The following is a 6,953-nucleotide window of genomic DNA, read 5'->3' on the forward strand; positions in this document are numbered from 1 at the left end:
AACCATAGCTCCCCAGGTTAGAGGTTAGTGGTGGCCCAGTTAGCAGATGAGCAACCCCTTCCTGATTCTTGCAATGGTGAGAGCTCCCTCAGACATCCCAAGAAAGGAGAGACAGGCCTCTGTGCTGGGACAAGGCACTAGGCCTGGCCCAGCTGACCTGTGGCAATCACCAGGCCCGGCTGGCTGTTCCCAGAAATGTTATACACTATTTAACAGAGTGCAAGAGTCAGAAATAAATATTAATGCCTTGTAAAATTCGTGGCCCTGATATTCCATTGTGAAACAATAACAGGGCAGATCTGAAACTGCCAGAACTTCTGTCCCTGAGAAAAGGGCAGTGCTCACCCCTCACACCCCAGTCACTGGGGTGAAATACCTAAGGCTTCACATGGTACCCAGGGAGGAAAAGATACCTCCAGAAAGGGGGAGTGTTTGTGGAAAGTTAGGGGGGCCCACTGGGAAGCAGAGGCAGAGAATAACAGAATAATTATTTTTGTTGTTATTCTGGGGGATCGCCTGGCACGGTCAGAACTCACATCCTTCGCAAACGTTATGGTCCTCACAGCCAACTATGAGCCACACTGTGAACCTCTTTTCTGTAGCTGAGAACACTAAACCACAGAGATCTCAAGCAAGCTGCCTGAGGTCACACAGTGAGCTTGGGAAGGGTCTGGCAATGGGAGAGAGAAAGGAGGCTTCTGGATGCCCCCCCAGACCTGCTCCTAGGAAACCTGCAGTGCCCTGTATCTACAGCAGCTCACTGCACAGCAGCTGAAAGTGAAACAGCCAAAGCCAAGCATGGGTCCGATGCCCAGGCCTATCCACATAGCACTGAACTGAAGTTCATACAACCCACACAAGGCTGTTAGTGCCCTACTGTGGTGGGTAGACCTTAAGGTGACCCCAGGGAGTCCCAACTTCTAGTGTCCATGCCTTTGTGTGACTACCCACCCTTCATTGTGACTTGCTTCCAACCAATAGAATATTATGAAGGTGCTGGGTGTTGCTCCTTTGATTAGGTTATATCACGGAAGACTGTCTCAGCCATGTAGAGCAGGAGAGGCTTTTCTGGCTCGATGAAGCAAGCAGCTGTGTTGAGGAAGCCCACCTGGCAGGGAGCTGTGGGCAGCCTCTGGGAGCTGCAAGTGTCACCCTTTGACGGTGAAGCCCTCTGAAAGCCACTCTCTAGCACACGGCTGCAAGGGAATGATTTCTGCCAAAAATTTGAATGAGTTTGGAAGTAGATTCTTCTCCAGTTGAGCCACCAGATGAGAACACATCCTGACCAACACCTTGACTGGGTAGAGGACTCAGCCAAGTTGTGTCTGGACTCCTGACCCACAGAAACGAGGGGATCATGAATGGTGCTGTTTAAGTTACGAAATGTATTGCAATTTTTTAAGCAGTGATAGGCAACTGATAACACCCAGCCATGCAACCCACTCCAGTATTCTTGCTTGGAGAATTCCGTGGACAGAGGAGCCTGGCAAGCTACAGTCTGCTACTGCTACTGCTAAGTCACGTCAGTCGTGTCCAACTCTGTACGACCCCATAGATGGCAGCCCACCAGGCTCCTCCGTCCCTGGGATTCTCCAGGCAAGAACACTGGAGTGGGTTGCCATTTCCTTCTCCAATGCATGAAAGTGGAAAGTGAAAGGGAAGTTGCTCAGTCGTGTCTGACTCCTAGCGACCCCATGGACTGCAGCCTACCAGGCTCCTCCACCCATGCGATTTTCCAGGCAAGAGTACCGGAGTGGGGTGCATTGCCTTCTCTGTAGCTACAGTCTATAGGGTCACAAAAACGCTGGGCATGATTGAAGCAACTTAGCGCAGCACACCCAGCCGTATCCCCCAGCCCACCATGAAGTCCTAGCATCAGCTGGCTCATGGATGGCTCCTGAACGCAGCAGTGGCTTCCTAACTTTGCTCAGAGGCCTGCTGGGCCAGGCATGGGGCAGGCTGGCAGCCTGGCTGTCAGTGCTCCCAGGAGCAATCCTTACTCACAAAGGGTGGGAATGAGAGGATAGACATCCAGACTCCCCAGTCCTAGATGGTTTACAACTCAGAGGCACATTCCACACCTTCTCTCAGAGGGTCCCCAGTGACCCCAGGGGGCACAGCTGCAGCCAGCTCCTTCATTGCTGTTCAGTTACCGAGTCATGTCTGACTCTTTGTAACCCCAGAGCCTGCAGTACGCCAGGCCTCCTTGTCCCTCATCATCTCCCAAAGTTTGCCCAAGTTCATGTCCACTGCATGGGAGATGCCATCCAGCCATCTCATGGTCTGATGTGCTCTTCTCCTTCTGCCCTCAATCTTTCCCAGCATCAAGGACTTTTCTAGTGAGTCGGCTGTTTGCATCAGACAATCAAAATCTGGAGTTTAAGCTTCTGCATCAGTCCTTCCAATGAGTATTCAGGGTTGATTTCCCTTAAGATTGACTGGTTTGAACTCCTTGTTGTCCAAGGAACTCTCAGGAGTCTTTTCCAGCACCACAGTTCAAAGGTCACCTTTTATCAGCTTACCCTGTACCCCACCTCATTTGTCCCTCCATTCTGCTTCCCAGGAAAATATTCTTCAAACAGTTTTTCAGCTCCCCACTCCCTTTTCTCTCCTGGGACTCCAAAGACATGAATTTAGACCTATTGTTGTCTCACAGGTTCCTGAGAGTTGGTTATTTTTCCTCCAGGATTCTCTACTGTTTAGGTTGGAGAATGTCTACTGATCTGTCTTCAAATTCACTTTCTTCCTCTGTCATCTCCATTCTGCTGTTCAGTCCATCCAGTGAGCCTTTTACTTTGGTTTTTGTATTTTTCAGCCCTAACATTTCCATCTGGTTGTTCTTTATAGTATCTTCTGTCTCCTTGTTGATGCACTCTATTGGATTAGGCAAAAAGTTTGTTCGGGTTTTTCTTTAAGAATGTATGGAAAAACAACCACAACAAAAAAACAAACCTCGAACAAAGTTTTTGGCCAACCCAGTATTTTCATATTTGCTTTTAGGGAATCCTTAACAGAGACACCAACATTGCCAAGTCAGTGACTCCCTGAGCCAAGTCAGGGGAAAGGCCGTGGGAGACTGCTGTGATGAGGGAGTTCTAACACGGAGTGATGGGCTTGGTTCTTCTGAAAGTCCCTTGTGATTCTGGAAATTGAGATGTTTGAGTGAAACTGTCCAACTGATGAATGTTGTCTCAAACAAGTTTTCAAACACAGTGTCAGTCAAATAAGACACATGTGCAGGCTGAATTCAGCCCATGGTGGTTAATTTGAGAGCTCTTGCTTCAACCTTGATTAGGGTCAAGTGAATCATTTTCAATGATTCATTCAAAAAGTATTTACTAAGCTAAAGTAGCCAGGGACAGTTTCTCTGAAGAGATGACATTTCAGATTGAGCCTGAATAACAAAAAAACTGAGCAAGTAGGGATTTGGAGGAAGGGCATATTAGTTTCCTATAGATGCCATGACAAATTACCACAAGCTTAATGCCTTAAATCACTGCAGATGGTGACTGCAGCCATGAAATTAAAAGATGCTTGCTTCTTGGAAGGAAAGTTTTGACCAACTTAGACAGCATATTAAAAAGCAGAGACATTACTTTGTCAATAAAGGTCTGTCTAGCCAGGGCTATGGTTTTTCCAGTAGTCATGTATGGATGTGAGAGTTGAACTATAAAGAAAGCTGAATGCCAAAGAATTGATGCTTTTGAACTATAGTGTTGGAGAAGACTCTTGAGAGTCCCTTGGACTACAAGGAGATCCAACCAGCCCATCCTAAAGGAGATCAGTCCTAGGTGTTCATTTGGAAGGACTGATATTGAAGCTGAAACGCCAACATTTTGGCCACCTGATGCGAAGAGCTGACTCATTTGAAAAGACCCTGATGCTGGGAAAGATTGAAGGCAGGAGGAGAAGGGGACAACAGAGGATGAGATGGTTAGATGGCATCACCGACTCAGTGGACATGGGTTTGGTGAACTCTGGAAGTTGGTGATGAACAGGGAGGCCTGGCATGCTGTGGTTCATGGCATCGCAAAGAATCAGACACGGCTGAGCGACTGAACTGAACTGAATGGCTTAAAGCAGTACACATTTTTAATCCTGTAGTTCTGGGTCAGAAGTCCAAAATGAGTCTTATTTGGCTAAAATCAAGGTGTTAGTAACTGAGTTCTTCTGGAGTCTTGAGAGGGAGAATTCATTTTCTTGCATCCTCCATCTTGCCTATGCCTCCAACTTCAAAGCCAGCAACATTGTATTTTTTAATATTTATTTTTATTTATTTATTTGACTGCACCACCAGGTCTTAGCTGAAGCATATAGGATCTAGTTTCCTGAGCAGAGATTGAACCTGGGCTCCCTGCATTGGAAGGGCAGAGTCTTAGCCACTGGACCACCAGGGAAGACCCACCGCATTATATTTTCACTGACTCTCTGACTGACTCTCTCTCTCTCTCTCTGACTCTCCTGCTTCCCTCTTTTTTTTTTTTTTAATTTATTTTATTTTTGGCTGGTCTTTATTGCCGCTAGCAGGCTTTCTCTAGTTGCGGTGAGCACAGTCTACTCTCTAGTTGCAGTACACAGGCTTCTCATTTCAGTGGCTTCTTTTGTTGCAAAGCACAGGCTCTAGGGTGCGCAGGTTCAATGGCTGCAGGGTGCAGACTGAGTTGCCCCGAGGCATGTGGAGTCTTCCCAGAGCAGGGATCAAAACCATGTCCCCTGCATTGGAAGGTGGATTCTTAACCACTGGACCTCCAGGGAAGTCCTCCTGTTTCCTTCTTAGAAGAACTCCATGATTACATTGGGCCCACCCAATAATCCAAAATTATCTCCCCATCTCAAGATTCTTAACTTGGTCATACCTGAAAAGTCCCTTCCAGTGCGTCAGCAACATATTCCTAGGTTCTGCGGGTTAGTAGTGACCCTCTTTGGGGCAGCACTATTTAGCCTACTACCATAAGCAGTTCCAAGCAGAGAAAGCGTTCATAAGGGCTCTAGGTGGATGTCCGTGGTAGATGGAGCTGATGAGAGCAGCACGGACACCAAGGAGGTAGCCAGGGGCCTGATCCTGTAGGGCTTGTGGGCCAGGATTTAGACTTTATTTGTAGTGAGATGTCCATAGGGTCACAAAGAGTCGGACATGACTGAGCAACTTTCACTCACTGTAGTGAGATGGGAGCCATGGGAGGCTGTTGAGTAGTTGTAGGGACATGATCTGGTGTCCATTGAAGAAGATAATACTGGCAGGAGCTCCTTACACGTAGGGGAGGGGCAACCCATAGGGTGGAGCACAGAGTAGCAGCCACTCCACTCTCCAAGTAGCCCACTGGACAATGAGAAACTTTCATCACCTAGCAGGAAAAATACCACTTCTTCCCACACCTCCAAGTGCAGTGTAAGACTCAACATGCCCCACATTCCACTTTTAGCTATCCTCTTTCTACCTTTTCCTTTTCCTATTGCAATTTTTTAAAGACAAGGTTTAGAGCAGTTTTAGGTTCACAGCAAAGTAGCAGAAAGTACAGAGATGTCCCATAGGTACCCCTGCCCGACACATGCATGGCCTCCCCCATTTTCAGTGTCTCCCACCAGTGTGGTTCATCTGTTACAACTGATGAACCTACACGGACTCACCATAATCATCCCAAGTCCATTGTTTGCATAATGATGATTCCGTGTTCTCGACTTTGGCCATCTCGATAGGCATGCGGTGGTTTCTATTTTTCATGGGAGGAAACCGAGGGCCAGAGAGGTGAACTCACTTGCCCATGGAAAGTTAGTGGATCAGTTACAGCTGCAAAACAAAATACTCCCAAGTGAGGGATTTAAAATAGTAGGCATTCATTATTGCTTACAAGTCTGCAAACCAATTGTGTAGTTCTGCTCTCTGCTGGGATGGATTGTTCATGACTTTCTGATCAGCAGTGGGCTAGGGTTGGGTCTACTGATTTTGGCTGAGCTCTCTCACATGTTTAAGAGTCAGCTGGCTGTAGGCTGGACCAGGTGCCATCAGCTGGAGCAGCTGATTGAAGCTGGGCTCTCCTCCATGTGATCTCTCATTCTCTAGAAGACCAACCCAGGCTTGTCCACAAGGTGGAGGCAGGGGTCCAAGAAAGTGACTAGAAGCTGCAAGGCCTCTTGATGTCCAGGCTCAGAACTAGCACGTGATCAGGACTGGGACAGGGTGGCCTTGGTTTGCCATGCAACCTGAAGATCAGGTTTGCGGAAGACCCCTGGACAAGTTATCAGTTATCTACTGCCACATAATACCACCCAAGAGGCTTCTCTGGTGGTCCAGTGGTTAAGAATCCTCCTTCCAATGCAGGGAACACAGGTTTGATCCCTAGTAGGGGAACTGCTATCCCACATGATGGGGGCGAATAAGCCCAAACACTACAGTGAAAATCCCACACGCTGCAACTAGGATCCAATGCAGTCAAAAATAAATAAATGAAAAAAAAAATTTTTTTTAAGAAGAGAAACCACCCAAAACTCAGTAGCTTAATACAACAATTGCTTCTTTCTCTCTCCAGTCTGTAGGTTGCCAGTATAGGCTGGGCTCACATGGGTGCTTCTTCAGGTCTTAGCTGGACTCATTCATGCATCTGTGGTCAGCTTTGGAGGCTAGATGGCTCTGCTTCTGGGGGACAAAGATACTTGGCTGGGGAACCTCCAATCTCTTATCCACTCATAGGTGAGCCCGAATTGTTCACAAGGCCATGGCAAGAGTCCAGAGAGCAAACGGGAGCTGGAAGCCTAACCTTAGAACTCTCAGAACGTTCAGCATTACTCTCACTGTGTTCTGTTGGCCAAAACAAGTTACAAGGTGAGCCCAGATTCAAGGGGTGGGGGAATAGACTACATTTCCTGATGAGAAGACTAACAAAGTCACATACAGAATGTGTACATAAAGCAGTGAAGGATTACAATCATTGTGTAATCACTCTACCAAGGGCAGT

Source organism: Oryx dammah, unplaced genomic scaffold (genome assembly GCF_014754425.2).
Source record: "Oryx dammah isolate SB20612 unplaced genomic scaffold, SCBI_Odam_1.1 HiC_scaffold_13, whole genome shotgun sequence".
In the NCBI taxonomy this organism is placed as follows: domain Eukaryota; kingdom Metazoa; phylum Chordata; class Mammalia; order Artiodactyla; family Bovidae; genus Oryx; species Oryx dammah.